This window comes from Lithobates pipiens, unplaced genomic scaffold, assembly GCF_037356315.1.
Source record: "Lithobates pipiens isolate NorthernLeopardFrog02 unplaced genomic scaffold, aLitPip1_a1.2 Scaffold_28, whole genome shotgun sequence".
In the NCBI taxonomy this organism is placed as follows: domain Eukaryota; kingdom Metazoa; phylum Chordata; class Amphibia; order Anura; family Ranidae; genus Lithobates; species Lithobates pipiens.
In genome coordinates, this window is record NW_027507789.1 from 60,474,110 (window position 1) to 60,491,065 (window position 16,956).

Consider the following 16,956-nt stretch of genomic DNA (forward strand, 5'->3'; position numbering starts at 1 on the left):
AGTTTTTTAGATCAAAGATACAACTATGTTGGTGTCCCTTGTTAATTTTCCATTGTGTTGTTTTTAATAAAACTGCCTACTCCCAAACTGTCATTTGAAGAAAAACACATGAGTATTATTTTACACAATTCTTGTAAAAAAAAAAAAACTGAAATCAGAAAAACAAAACAGAAATTAAATTAGAGATGCTATCTGCCATCCAAATAAAAATAACTTTAAAAAGTGTGAATAAACATTCACCAAACTTCTACTAACATGAAATTAGCAGAAGGAGCCCAAAGGGTGGCGCTTGAGAAATGAACTTCCTCTTTATACTCTCATAGTAAGTCACTACGTTCGTGATTGTCGAACTACAATTTGCGGATAGTTGCAAAATCCTGCACGCGCGTTTTGACAAAAATCAGACGCTTGGTCATACAACAATCGAACTGTATGTACGAGGCTTTAGTCTGTTTGCATCCGTGCATTGGACCTGCGCGGACTTGCACTTTGAATGCTTGTGCAGGTTCATGCCGCCTGCCGCCTGCACGTAACACCTGTACACTTACGTGAGTGCGGTTTTCACCTAAACGAACATGTCTTTCAAAGGTCAATCCAATCCTCTGATATTTCAGGGCTTGCTTGATACTCAGAGTTTCTTCTACCTTTTAGGGATTCTCATTGCTAAGATCTCTGTGTTGAGTTCCCGGAGATGAATGCCTCCTATGGCCATTAAGATGAGTTGCCACCATCCTCGCTGCATTTTTAATTTATTTCATAATAAAGTCAATTAATGCACTGGGCAAGAAAGTAAGAACACTAGATTGGAGTCCTCAATCGAGAAATATAAAAAGCTAGAAAGTAAATGGTCCACGCAGGTTCTAACGGAAATATCATTTTTGGGTAGACTGACATTTAAAGGCAAAAATCAGCAATTAACTTACATAGTTCAAGGTTTAGGGATAAGTGTTCCCAGCCTGTGCTGGCAATGCAGTTGGGTTACTGAGTTAGCAGCATGCTTTGCTGCCCCTTGCACATCTCATCTCTTTGAGTAGATGGAGCTTCCATGTAGACACAGGTTGATGGGATCAGAAATGGCCATGACAGAAAATGTCTGGGTGTGTTCCACTGATGCCTGTGTTTCCTCCTGCAGTGTGTGACTGATAGATCTATCTGCCAACAAAAATGCACCTTCATTAGGGTGGCCAACCACTCTTAGAAAACTGATTTATTTTCTGATCAATCTCTCTCAATAGGAATAATCAATCTATAGTCATCCAACCCATTTGATCTCTATGACGCACACAGGGAAGTGGATTTTGATAGAGAGTTGGAAGATACAATTGTAAAATAATGATCACGTCTATGTTTTCCCCATGCAATCTGATAATCGAATTGAACAAAATATGATCAAATATATGAACAAAGCATCTTTTTTCATTTTTCTCCCTAGCCAATTGACTCAATCGAGTCTGATCTAATTTTAGTCTAAATTGATCAGAAGGGAAGTCAAGGCTATTTTAATGTTTGCTATTTCATTCATATTGATCAAGCATCAATTAGATAATAAGATCAAAGTGAGTATGGCCACCATTAGGAAGGAACCTGCACGACGCAGCTCAGCATTAAGGATGCGCTCAGGTGTGTTTGCATGCTCCACATGCAGAGCCCGCCAGGAAGTCAGCGCTGCGCTAATCACAGGCAGTGAGACATTGCCCCGATGCGCGGCTGCAGAGATCAGGCAATGTCTCACTGCCTGTGATTAGCGCAGCGCTGAGCCGACTACCTGGCAGGCTCTGCATGTGGAGCATGTGAACATGCCTTAGCTCATCCCTACTCAGCATTTGTCCTCAAACCACATAAGCATTCTCCCATTTCATGAGAGATACAGATGTCCCTGCACTGAAACTGACAGCATATGGACAGGGGCTGATTTTTAATCTACAAGATTATGAAATTCTTACAAGATAAGGATTTTTAGCAAAGCTACCTAGATAGTGGGGAGACTACTGAGAATTCGGTCTCATAAGGTAACTAGCAAAATCACCCAACAGTCCCATGAACAACCAATAATGATGGTGGTTTAGAAGCTCTCATAGAAACCGCTGCAAAGTCTGGAAAAAATATTTTGTGTCAGTGACTCAGTAGACGGTGAAATCAGGCATAAGAATCCAGTAACAGCTCCATAACAAGCACCTTTAAAACCGAGCCATCAATGACAGCTTCCATATGTCTGTCCGAACAGAATTCCCCTAACCCCATTAGTCTTACATTCAAACCCCCTATTTAGAAGGATGTGCACAGCCATTTTCACTCCCTGTTGCTCTTGGACAAGTGTGAAGTACACAAGCACAATGCAGAGTCTATGAAGCCAACTGGTATTCACCAGTGTACCCCACTAGAAGTGATAGTCTTTGCTGTAGGACAGCTCCCATTTTGCAGCCCTCAGATACACGCATGAAGACTGCAGCTGACCAGGGAAATGACAGAACAAAGCATCAAATTGATAAGAAATCTCAGAAACAGAGACAGATTTACGTATGTGTGGCCACGGGTTTGTGCCTGGGGGTCCAGTGCATGTCTGTTCACCGTTTCAGGTGTGACTGAGGTCTGAATTTTTGCCTGAATTCGCACCTGAACCAGACCCCAAGACACACAGGATCCTTTCGCAATCTGCTCCATTGCTGTCCTGGACCTGTGTGAACCGGCTCCATTGAGAGCCGGTCAAACTTGCTTGTCATGCGAATTGGATGTGGAGAAAAACGCATCCAATTTGCATATATGTGAACCCAGCCTACAGGTCAAGGCAGTGGACAAGCGTGGTCAGATTCAGGGCTTAAAATTGCTGTCCAAGGAGACAGGAAAACGGGAACATATGGACATTGGAACCCAGGGAGACGTGGCTTGAAGACACTGGGGGATACAGGGGTCACAGAGTCCAGGCATTACTATAGACAATTGGGTCACAGGGGTGTACAGATGTCAATGGAAGCACTTAGATACTAGAATCACAGAAACACAGGAGAGAGGGAATAACAGTCACTGAGGTGCATGGATCACTTAAAGCACTAAGGTTACAGAGAGGTTCGGGAACACAGGAACTGAGAACAGGAATTTGGGTTCACTTAGTAGTCGGGTCACTCGTAAAAACTCAAACAGGTCTGCAGCTTGAAGCACAACCTGTTGCATTTCAGCATAGTTGAAATAGGGAGGTATAATGGGAGGCTGAACAAGGAGTGTCCATGATGCAAGCTATATTGTTCAGAGGTAGAATGGGATGCTAAACAGGTTGTGGCCATGAAGCAAGCTATATTAATCAACTGGGGCACGTGCACCATATTTCGTTTAAAATGCATGTTCAGAGGGAGAGTAATGTCACGTATACACAATCGGATTTTCTGACAACAAATGTTGGATGTGAGCTTGTTTGCGGAAAGTCCTAACGTGTGTATGCTCCATCGAACATTTGTTGTCGGATTTCCGCCAACAAATGTCGGCTAGCAGGTTCTCAAATTTTCCGCCAACAAATGTTTGTTGTCGGACTTTCCGATTGTGTGTACACAAGTCCGTCGGACAAAAGTCTGCGCATGCTCGGAATCAAGGAAGCCGGAAGCGCTCGGTCTTGTAAAACGAGCGTTTGTAATGGAGGTTACATTCGTAATTGTTGGCCAATATTTGTGTGACCGTGTGTATGCAAGACAAGTTGGAGTCCACGTCCTTCGAACAAAAAATCACGGTTTTGTTGTTGGAAAGTCGATCGCGTGTACAGGGCATAAGTGTTCTTGGTTCCTGTGATGGTCATACTCCAACCAGGGGGCCTATATTTTGAGAAATCTACAGAGGGTGTTGTTGAGAATAGCTGTAAGTTTCTCATGTTCCTTGTTCCCTGCATGATTGAAAAGAAGTGGAGGGGGAGCTGGGGGGAAATTTAGCACTCCAGATTTATGTACCATAAGAAAGATCTTTATGGGAATTTTTGTGGCATAATATGTTGGGTGAGCATTTTCCTACAGCTACCCAGATCTCCTTACATTCTGCTATTCCACAGCGTCACAGTGTTTCTGATTGCCACCACACCAGTGACAATGTCACCAGACCAGTACATCCAGCAACAGTGCCTCTGATCCCTTGTTCTTCCTTTCTTCAGCCTGCTGTACTTCCTGGCCAGTGAACATGGCATTCCTGGGGGCAGCCATGTACCAGTAGGCTAGGCTTATAGGAGTGAGGACTGCTATGGGGTACAGAGGCGATCATCACAGTACATTGTTTTCTAGGCAGTGTTGGTTGATTTTTGTCATACAGAAGATACAATGTCTGGTACATAATCAAAACATTGAAAAAGTCTCACACACACGCACACACCCAAACTCAGGAGGAGTAACAGAATGTGTTTGAGGTGAAATTCTAAGGCCCCTTTCACACGGGGCTGTCCGTTTTTAGTACTACACTTGCTCAGCAGGGATTGCTCCGTTGATCCCCACTGAGCCGGCTGATGATAAGTCCATTTCTGCACTCTGTGCAGGGACGGACCTGTCAGAGAGTCAGCTCTCCCCTATGGGGGGATTGGATGATTACAGACCGCCTGTCCGTTTTCTTCCGATCCGATCTGCCAGACGTATGGAAAATAGAGTTTCCATCCATCTGGATTTTGAGGAGCGGATCGGATCGGATGTCAGCGGACATGTCACCGCTGACATACGTCGCTCCATAGAGCTGTATGGAGCAACCATTCAGATCCGCCTAAAAAACTGACAGGCGGATCTGAATGGTCCACACATGCTTTGTGTGAGAACTATCTTATACAACTCACAACTTTGTGTAAAAAAATTTTTTTCATTTTATTTACTCTTTTTTCCAAAAACTCGTGGCAGGCAATGATGTCTTCAAAGACTCACCTTGGCCCTCTAAAATGTGGTCATTTTGAGGGCGTTTCTACTTTCCTGGTGCTCCAGGGCCTCCAAAATCATGATAGGTAGTCAGGAAATTAGATGCATAATTATGCCTGTAGTTGAGTTTTACAGAAAATTACTGCATTGCAAATTGAAAAGAAAAGGTAATTTTTAATAACATTTAGCCCTGGTTCACATTGGTACGATTTGACATGTCAAATCAGCAGCAATTGCTGGCAATGGCACTTAATTGGTGCGACGTTCCATTTGCGGCACAGCACCGATTTCAAAAAGCCATTTCTGTACTACTTTTTGAGATTTCAGGCTGCGAATTACATTGACATTTGTGCAGAAACCTGCACAGGTGTCTCTGAAATCGTGGCCGAAATCGTAACTGACATGCGGGAGTGAAATCGTGCGAGTTCAGTTTAACTTGCACTGTTTCATTCCCACAGCTCAGTGGGAATCTGGGCTTAAATACAAAATAACTTGTGTAGCAATTGTATATGCTATTTTTTTATTTGCTAATTTTTTTCCCTACAAAAGTGGAGTTACCCTTTACCAAACTTCAATACTGGGCACTTTCACCCCCTTCCTGCCCAGGTCAATTTCAGCTCTCAGCGCTGGCACACTTTGAATGACAATTGCGCAGTTATGCAGCGCTGTACAAATATGACATTTTTATCATTTGTTCCACACAAATAGAGCTTTCTATTTGTGGTATTTAATCACCACAGTATGTTTAGTTTTTGCTAAAGAAAGTTTTTCTTAGTTTCTGGTAGAAAATGTAAATAAGTAATTTTCTCCTTCACTAATGTGCACTGATGAGGCTGCACTGATGAGACAGTACTGATAAGGAGGCACTAATATGCAGCACTGAAGGGCACTGATAGGCAGCAATGATATTCAGAACTGATGGGCACTGATTGGAATCACTGATGGGCACTAATAGGTGGCACTGATTGGCATCACTGCTGGGCACTAATAGGTGGCACTGATGGGCACTGATTGGCATCACCAATGAGCACTAATAGGTAGCACTGACTAGCATCATTGATGGGTACTGTTGGGGCTGCACTGATGATCAGTGCCCTGATTATCTGTGCAGGTCCCCCCTGTGAGGAAATGCCACTGATTGGCTGTCCTCTCCTCAAAATCTGTCAGTGTGAGTAGAGAAAAGCCGATAACCATCATTTCCTTGTTTACATGTGATCAGCTGTGATTGCACACAGCTGACCACATGAGAAAAGAGCCATGCCCCGTGGGACTGCAAGTGTGACGAGAGTGGGACAAAGTCATATGACATTGTCCCAGAACAATAGATTCACCCTGCCTCCATCATTTGCCTATACGGCGGGCGGGAGGTGGTTGGCAAACAATTTAAAGTGGAGTTAGGCTTTAAGTAGTGAATGCGTATGGAATATTTCCACATAAGAGTATTGATTTGTATCACTTTAATTAACAGCCTATCACACAAACCGGAAATGTAATTTCTGAGAGGCGTTCCATACACCATCTGTTTACAGAACACCTCCAGTTTGCCATATTGCATTGAATTTTACAGAAAGTGACAACTCTGCAGATTGAAAAGTAAAGGTAATTTTAGTAATGTTATATTACAATATGGCTTGTGTCGTAATTGTATTTTATTTATTTTTTACTTGTGATATTTATTTCCATGCAAGTGGAGTTACCCTTTAAGGCACACCCAATGTTCAGCACAATGAAAATCACATCTACTTTTTGACACAGCACACTGAGCACACCGCACTTTCTTATTCTCTGGCAGGAGAGCTCAATTTATGATCTTGCACGCATACACACAACCGTTTTTTCCATCAGAATAAACTCTGATGGTTTTTCCGATGGACTTGCCTACACACGATCACACCAAAGTCCGTTCGTTTAGAACACGGTGACATACAACATGTACGACCGGACTAGAAAAAGGAAGTTCAATCGTTCAGTAGCCAATAGCTGCCCTTGCGTCGTTTTTGGTCCGTCGGAACAGCATACAGATGAACGGTTTTTCCGATAGAAATTTATTCCATCGGAAAGATTTAAAACATGTTCTATTTCTAGGTCCATCAGAATTTTCTGAAAAAAAGTCAGAATATCGGAATATCCGATGAAATGATTCTGTCTGACTTTTTCTGCCGGAAAGTCACCAGAAAATTCTTCATAATTACCTCTTCAAGTAAGGGGGAATAAAATATATACAGTATCTGTATTTAAAGAACTGTTGACTGAAGACCTAAATAATCAGAAGGTGAAGGAAAAAAAATAGGATATTTAGATACAAAATTGAATAAAGTATTTAATGGCTTCTTAGGACTTAATAGAGTGTCCCGCTGAATAGTAATAACAAAATTAAATGAGTACTAATAACGGTCAGAACAAATATGAGGACTGAGAAGATTTCATTTAGTTGAACTAACAACACTAACACTAACAAAGAATGTGCCCATTCTAGAGCTGGTAACATTGAGGATATTCAATATAATTTTAAAGAACTGTTTTTTGAGTAAGATCCGTAGGGGGGGAGTAGGAATAGCATAAAAGTGGGAAGTATGTATCAGGTACCAAAGTGCTGGAGGTCAATGGAGAGAGGGCTTCTCTTGCAGCTAAGCTCCAGACTTCCCTGGAGGTGAGACAGGAGCAGTCAGGCTCAAAGTAGCACAGGTCGTCTGCAGAGTTGTTTGCAGAAAAGCCTCAGGAACACAGCTGATGTGCTGCAAGACTGCTGCAGGCAAGTGGCGCCAGTGAGATGTAGCAGGTAACTTGGGTCACTGAGACAGAGGGTAGTCGGTACAAGCCAAGGTTTGGTGCCAGGTGGGTGGCAGAGGAGACTAGGTCAGGTGGGAGCCAAGACAAGTCAAGACAGGTAGCTGGCAAATGAGATCCGTTATACAAGCCAATGTCAAGGTCAGGAGGTGGACAGGAGACAGGTCTGGAACAAGCTGGGTTGGTAAACAAGAATCACAGGAAACAATAAACATGGGAACGTTGGTAGCAGCTGAAGATCAATCAGCACTTCAGCTAAGGGCTGGCTTTCTTATAAAGGCCCATGTGATGTGCTGGCAGAAATGCTGGGTCCTAGAGCCCTTTTCCTGTCCTGTCAGATGCTGGGTCATAGAGTCCTCCTGCTATTATTACCCTGACAGTATGTGCAGGTGAGGTAGATAAATGTGGAGGGTATAACAGTGGGCAGTATGTACAGGAGAGGAGTGTGGATGGTATGACAGTGGGCACTATTTACAGGAGATGAGTGTGCAGGATATGACAGTGGGCAGTATGCACAGCAGAGGAGTGTGGTGGATATGACAGTGGGCAGTATGCGCAGGAGAAGAGTGAGGAGGGTATGACAGGGGGCAGCATGTACATGGGAGGAGTGTGGAGCATAACATAGTGGGCAGTATGTACAGTATAGGCATGGAGTGTGGAGGGTATGACAGTGTGTGCTATGTACAGGAGAGAAGTATATGACAATGAACAGTATGCAAAGGAGAGGATTGTGGCAGGTATGACGGTGTGCACTATGTACAGGAGAAAAGTGTATGACAGTGGGCAGTATGTACAGGAGAGGAGTGTGGAGGATATGACAGTGGGCAGTATGTACAGGAGAGGAGTGTGAAGGGTATGACAATAGGCAGTATTTACAGGAGAGGAGTGTGGAGGGTATAACAGTGTGTGCTATGTACAGGAGAGAAGTATATGACAATGAACAGTATGCACAGGAGAGGATTGTGGCGGGTATGACGGTGTGCACTATGTACTGGAGAGAATTGTATGACAGTGGGCAGTATGTACAGGAGAGGATTGTGGGGAGTATGACAGTGGGCAGTATGCGCTGGAGAAGAGTGTGGAGGGTATGACAGCGGGCACTATATACAGTAGAGGAGTTTATGAAAGTGCGCAGTGTATACAGCAGAGCAGCGTGGAGGGTATGACAGTGGACAGTATGTACAGGAGAGGAGTGAGGAGGGTATGACAGGGGGCAGTATGTACAGGGGAGAGTGTGGAGAATAACACAGTGGGCAGTATGTACAGTATAGGCGTGGAGTGTGGAGGGTATGACAGTATGTGCTATGTACAGGAGAGAAGTATATGACAATAGGCAGTATGCACAGGAGAGGATTGTGGCGGGTATGACATTGTGCACTATGTACAGGAGAGAAGTATTTGACAGTGGGTAGTATGTACAGGAGAGGAGTGTGGAGGGTATGAAAACAGGCAGTATGTACAGAGAGGATTGTGGGGGGTATGACAGCGGGCAGTATGTACAGGAGAGAAGTGTATGACAGTGGGCAGTATGTACAGGAGAGGATTATGGATGGTATGAGAGGGCACTATGTACAGGAGAGGATTGTGGGGACTATAACAGCTGGCACTATGTTCAGGAGAGAAGTGTGGAGCATAAGACAGTGGGCAGTATGTACAGGAGTGGAGTGTGGAGAGGATAACAGTGGGCAGTATGTTCAGGAGAGGAGTGTGGAGGGTATGACAGTGGGAAGCTAGTACAGGAGAGGAGTGTAGAGGATAAGACAGTGGGCAGTATGTACAGGAGAGGAGTGTGAAGCATAAGACAGTGGGCAGTATATACAGGAGATGAGTGTGGAGGGTTTGACAACAGGCAGTATGTACAGGAGAGGAGCGTGAAGGGTATGACAGTGTGCGCTATGTACAGGAGAGAAGTGTATGACAGTGGGCAGTATGTACAGGAGAGGGGTGTGGAGGGTATGACAACAGGCAGTATGTACAGGAGAGGATTGTGTGTGGGGGGGGGGGGGTATGACAGCGGGCAGTATGTACAGGAGAGAAGTGTATGACAGTGGGCAGTATGTACAGGAGAGGATTGTGGATGGTATGAGAGGGCACTATGTACAGGAGAGGATAGTGGGGATTAGGACAGCTGGCACTATGTACAGGAGAGAAGCGTGGAGCATAAGACAGTGGGCAGTATGTACAAGAGAGGAGTGTGGAGGGGATAACAGTGGGCAGTATGTACAGGAGAAGAGTGTGGAGGGTATGACAGTGGGCAGTTTGTACAGGAGAGGAGTGTGAAGCATAAGACAGTGGGCAGTATGTACAAGAGAGGAGTGTGGAGGGTATGACAGCAGGCAGTATGTACAGGAGAGGAGTGTAGCGGGTATGACAGTGAGCAGTATGTACAGGAGAGGAGTATGGAGGGTATGACAGCGGGTGCTATGTACAGTTGAGGAGGATGAAGGAATCTGGGAAGGAAAAATGTAAAGGTTTGTGGAAGGATGTTTAGGGACTGCAAAGTGGTTAAGCGGCCATACATGGACTGAAATTAAGCCAATTAAGCAGAGAACAGCCATAGTCGATCTATGTACAGTGCCTTGCGAAAGTATTCGGCCCCCTTGAACTTTTCAACCTTTTGCCACATTTCAGGCTTCAAACATAAAGATATAAAATTTAAATTTTTTGTGAAGAATCACCAACAAGTGTGACACAATTGTGAAGTGGAACGAAATCTATTGGATATTTTAAACTTTTTTAGCAAATAAAAAACTGAAAAGTGGTGCATGCAAAATTATTCGGCCCCTTTACTTTCAGTGAAGCAAACTCACTCCAGAAGTTCAGCGAGGATCTCTGAATGATCCAATGTTGTCCTAAATGACTGACGGTGATAAATAGAATCCACCTGTGTGTAATCAAGTCTCTGTATAAATGCACCTGCTCTGTGATAGTCTCGGGGTTCTGTTGAAAGCGCAGAGAGCATCATGAAGACCAAGGAACACACCAGGCAGGTCCGTAATACTGTTGTGGAGAAGTTTAAAGCTGGATTTGGATACAAAAAGATTTCCCAAGCTTTAAACATCCCAAGGAGCACTGTGCGATCATTTTGAAATGGAAGGAGTATCAGACCACTGCAAATCTACCAAGACCTGGCCGTCCCTCTAAACTTTCAGCTCAGACAAGGAGAAGACTGATCAGAGATGCAGCCAAGAGCCCCATGATCATTCTGGATGAACTGCAGAGAACTACAGCTGAGGTGGGAGAGTCTGTCCATAGGACAACAATCAGTCGTACACTGCACAAATCTGGCCTTTATGGAAGAGTGGCAAGAAGAAAGCCATTTCTCAAAGATATCCATAAAAAGTCTTGTCTAAAGTTTGCCACAAGCCACCTGGGAGACACACCAAACATGTGGAAGAAGGGGCTCTGGTCAGATGAAACCAAAATTAAACTTTTTGCCCACAATGCAAAACGATATGTTTGGCGTAAAAGCAACACAGCTCATCACCCTCAACACACCATCCCCACTGTCAAACATGGTGGTGGCAGCATCATGGTTTGGGCCTGCTTTTCTTCAGCAGGGACAGGGAAGATGGTTAAAATTGAGGGGAAGATGGATGCAGCCAAATACAGGACCATTCTGGATGAAAACCTGTTGGAGTCTGCAAAAGACCTGAAACTGGGATGGAGATTTATCTTCCAACAAGACAATGATCCCAAACATACAGCCAAATCTACAAAGGAATGGTTCACAAATAAACGTATCCAGGTGTTAGAATGGCCAAGTCAAAGTCCAGACCTGAATCCAATCGAGAATCTGTGGAAAGAGCTGAAAACTGCTGTTCACAAACGCTCTCCATCCAACCTCACTGAGCTTGAGCTGTTTTGCAAGGAAGAATGGGCAAGAATTTCAGTCTCTCAATGTGCAAAACTGATAGAGACATACCCCAAGCGACTTGCAGCTGTAATCGCAGCAAAAGGTGGCTCTACAAAGTATTAAGGCAAGGGGGCCGAATAATTTTGCACGCCCCACTTTTCATTTTTTTATTAGTTAAAAACGTTTCAAAAATCCAATAGATTTCGTTCCACTTCACAATTGTGTCCCACTTGTTAGTGATTCTTCCCAAAAAATAAAAATTTTATATCTTGATGTTTGAAGCCTGAAATGTGGCAAAAGGTTGAAAAGTTCAAGGGGGCTGAATACTTTCGCAAGGCACTGTATAGGCTGGCTGGTTGTACACAAGTCAATCATTTAATCGACTTGAGTACAAGCAGCCTGTCAGGTTTTTCCCAAAACAATCAGTGCTGTCAACTATAGTTAGCAACACTGATGATTGTATTGTGTGGGTAGGGAAGTCTCCCCACTGGCAGAACACAATAACACTGCCAGAGTGATTCCCCCATCCACAAGTCAGCAGGTGACAGGGTGTATGTGGACAGGCTGGGGAGAGAGGTCTGTCAGCAGGGGGGTGTGAGGTGGTCATGGAGAGATATCAATCAGCGTGTGTGGGGGGTAACTGGGAGTGATATATTTTGGAGTAGGGTCTGTCATCTGCATATTGGGAAATAGTCATCTGTAATATAAGTTGAAGGGAGGTGGCTAACATCTGAAGTGGCTGGGGAGTGACCTGGTTGGTGGTGAGTGTGAAAAAGGTGATGTGTTTCAAGTTTCTTTCACATTTGCGGTAATGCTTACTGCCCTCTGAAAAGTGACCTGTGGCGGATTGCCTTTCAATGAGTGGTATAGCAGCAGCTGACAGGCGTTCATGAGGTGCTATTGAAAGAAAGGAGGGGGTGTGTTGCGCTTCCTATATTAAAGTCCAATAGTGGGCTATCACAGAAAACAATCCATATTTCAATACTATCATAGAAACAACAAAAAGTGCAATCGTGCTTGAACAAACAGACAGAAGCTAGTGGATCAAAGTGTGTCTGTGCATAGTATATATAAAATGTGTGCATAACATTAGATATATAAAAAATACATAAATAATTTAAGTGGCACCAGCAATGGTGCTGTGATGAAAACTACAAGTGCATGTAACCAAAGATTAATGTAAGTGAAATACACGTAGCAAACCAATAGATAAAAAACAGCAGTAGCAAAAATAAAAAATAGAAAAAAATAGCAGCAGCAGCGATTATATCTGATCAAAGTGACCCATACATATTCCAATCGTGAAAACTACAGTGTAATAACACAATCAAATAGTGAAGTGCAGAATGTGCCAAGCCAACTCTCTTCTGTACGGGTGGTTTTCTGTGTAAATGCTGATCACACTAGGTAATTACCTTACTGCTGTAAGGTATACAGCAAAGAAATAGCCTTTTAAAGGGAACACCAGGAGATGGATGGAGAGGGGACTTCACATTTCTCTAGCGTCACCATATATCATCCGATTCCTCCGTGAGTACTAGCAACGTATATACTCAAGGGATAGACAAAAGGAATCCACCATAGTGTAGTATATTAAAAAGTTAACGGCTTTATTAAACAGATAATAAAAACTACTCACAAAGGTGGATAATGGTAGAGCGCACAGCAAACAACAGACCAGCGAACGTGTCGCTCGCGTGTAAACGTCACTTCCGGTCTCCTACGCGTTACGTCATACAATGACTTCAACTGGGATGTTTCCATAGCGGCCGGAAGTTGCTTTTGAGAGTACTGGGTGGGTATGTTCCGCCCTTCATTTTGCATATGCTCAAGACGTGTTTTAAGGGGAATGAACGGACCGAAGGAATATTGGGCGGGCATGCTCCGCCCTTTATTTACATATTCCGTCACGAACGGAGCTCCCCGCGGACTAGATGGGCAAAAAAAAGGGGGTACAAAACGAGCAACAAGGGCTCAAAGTCCACAATAATATAAGTTTGGACAAGGGAGATTTTTTTTATCTGACGGTCACACCACTTGCTATGTGTGCTCGAACACCAAATAGTACTGATCCTTATGGCTTATAGTACAGCGAAAACGCCGGCGGCCATTTTCTCGGAGACTATGAATATGTCTCTATATTATTAAAGGGAGCCATTGTTTTGGTGGTAAACGTCTATTAACGTAATTAGACATAGGATCAACCTATTACTATTTGATCAGTATAATTCTCACAATCCGAAAAAAAATGCAAACATATAATTATGTAAACTGAGTTAATATACAAAATACATATTTATATTGAATCTATAAAACATATATATATATATATATATATATATATATATATATATATATATATATATATATATATATGAAAAAGACCTCTAAAAAAAGATTTGTATATTAAAAAAATATATGTAAAATATATGTATATATATATATATATAGAAAAATTTTTAAAATGTAAAAATTATTTCTCTCAACCCAAACACATATATATAAAAAATATTTAGGAGGTCTATTATATCACCATAAAATATCGAATATATAGAAAATCGAATATATAAAAATACTTCCACTAAAAACTGTCCAATTATAAAAAATAAAATTACAAAAGGATCGCAGAAGTGACGTAAACATTACAGCTTATATAATATACGTCTAAAATATAGTAATAAAATGAACAATATACATATATATGTAAGAGGACTAGTAATAAAATGTGGCCAGGAAAGAATAGACAAAGAGAGATCTATATGTAACATGATTATAATACATAATGGGGAGAGAGATATAGAATGAAAGGGAAGGGTATATATCGAGGGGGCGCTAAAAATGACTAATAAAACAATTCAAATCAAATTCAACATTCAATCCTCTGGGGGAAAAGGTGTCAAGGGCAAATATCCATTTTGATTCTATCTGGCTCAAAGTCCTAACTTTGTGTCCCCCTCTCCAGTGTTTGACATAGGGAACAATACCCCAGAACTTCAAGTCCCTGGGATCTTTTTTATGATGGATAGCGAAGTGCTTAGAGACTCTATGTTTATCAAATCCCTTTAGGATGTTTTGTATATGTTCCTTGATCCTGATCCTCAGAGGCCTCTTTGTGCGGCCTACATACTGAAGGCCGCAGCTACATTCTAAGGCATATACAGCACCCTCTGTATTACAACAAATAAAATCCTCAATTTTGTGCGTGTTACCTGTGCTTGTAGACGAAAATTTAAAAGCTTTGTTAGGTTTACTTGCTCTTGTACATGCAAAGCACCTCTTGCACGGATAGAAACCTTTCCCCGTAAAGAACGTAATATCGATGATATTATACTACTTTGGAAAGGAAGCAGTACCAGCCTTAGTGATTTTCAACAGAGATTGAATCTCAATGATATGAACATAATACTGACATGGAATACAGATGAAAAAGAGATAACATTTTTGGATCTAGCGATTACTCAAGAAGATGGGAAGCTGCAGACAAAGACACACTTTAAAGGTGTTGATAAAAACAGCTATCTCCCGGTAACGAGCTGCCATCACCACAACTGGCTATTTAACATTCCTAAAGGGCAGTTCATGAGATTGCGTAGAAACTGCAGCAAATATGAAGATTTTTTGGAACAAGCGAAATCCATGGGCCAGAGATTCTGTGAGAAAGGCTATGATAAGGGTACAATTCAAGAAACAATATCGGAAGTAGAGAAGATGGATCGCCAAGATCTGCTCAAAGAAAAAAGAACGCAAGAGAACAACAACAAACATAAAAACATGAAATCAAACGATGGAGCAATGATTTTGGACTACAGCAGTCAATATAAAGCTGTAGAAAAAATAATTAATAAACATTGGCATATTTTGTTGAACGATAAAGATCTGCATGATGTGTTACCACCTAGACCGCAATTTATATACAGACGTGCTCCAACATTAAGAGATATGATAGTAAAAAAAATCCCAGATCCACCCAAAAAGAACTTTACGTTCTTTACAGGGAAAGGTTTCTATCCGTGCAAGAGGTGCTTTGCATGTACAAGAGCAAGTATACCTAACAAAGTTTTTCAATTTTCGTCTACAAGCACAGGTAACACGCACAAAACTGAGGATTTTATTTGTTGTAATACAGAGGGTGCTGTATATGCCTTAGAATGTAGCTGCGGCCTTCAGTATGTAGGCCGCACAAAGAGGCCTCTGAGGATCAGGATCAAGGAACATATACAAAACATCCTAAAGGGATTTGATAAACATAGCGTCTCTAAGCACTTCGCTATCCATCATAAAAAAGATCCCAGGGACTTGAAGTTCTGGGGTATTGTTCCCTATGTCAAACACTGGAGAGGGGGACACAAAGTTAGGACTTTGAGCCAGATAGAATCAAAATGGATATTTGCCCTTGACACCTTTTCCCCCAGAGGATTGAATGTTGAATTTGATTTGAATTGTTTTATTAGTCATTTTTAGCGCCCCCTCGATATATACCCTTCCCTTTCATTCTATATCTCTCTCCCCATTATGTATTATAATCATGTTACATATAGATCTTTCTTTGTCTATTCTTTCCTGGCCACATTTTATTACTAGTCCTCTTACATATATATGTATATTGTTTATTTTATTACTATATTTTAGACGTATATTATATAAGCTGTAATGTATACGTCACTTCGGCGATCCTTTTGTAATTTTATTTTTTATAATTGGACAGTTTTTAGTGGAAGTATTTTTATATATTCGATTTTCTATATATTCGATATTTTATGGTGATATAATAGACCTCCTAAATATTTTTTATATATATGTGTTTGGGTTGAGAGAAATCATTTTTAAATTTTATATTTTTTTCTATATATATATATATATATATATATATATATATATATATATATATATATATATACATATATTTTACATATATTTTTTTAATACACAAATCTTTTTTTAGAGGTCTTTTTCATATATATATATATATATATATATATATATATATATATATAAATATATATATATATATATATATTTTATAGATTCGGTATATATATATATGTATTTTGTATATTAACTCAGTTTACATAATTATATGTTTGCATTTTTTTTCGGATTGTGAGAATTATACTGATAAAATAGTAATAGATTGATCCTATGTCTAATTACGTTAATAGACGTTTACCACCAAAACAATGGCTCCCTTTAATAATATAGAGACATATTCATAGTCTCCGAGAAAATGGCCGCCGGCGTTTTCGCTGTACTATAAGCCATAAGGATCAGTACTATTTGGTGTTCGAGCACACATAGCAAGTGGTGTGACCTTCAGATAAAAAAATCTCCCTTGTCCAAACTTATATTATTGTGGACTTTGAGCCCTTGTTGCTCGTTTTGTACCCCCTTTTTTTTGCCCATCTAGTCCGCGGGGAGCTCCGTTCGTGACAGAATATGTAAATAAAGGGC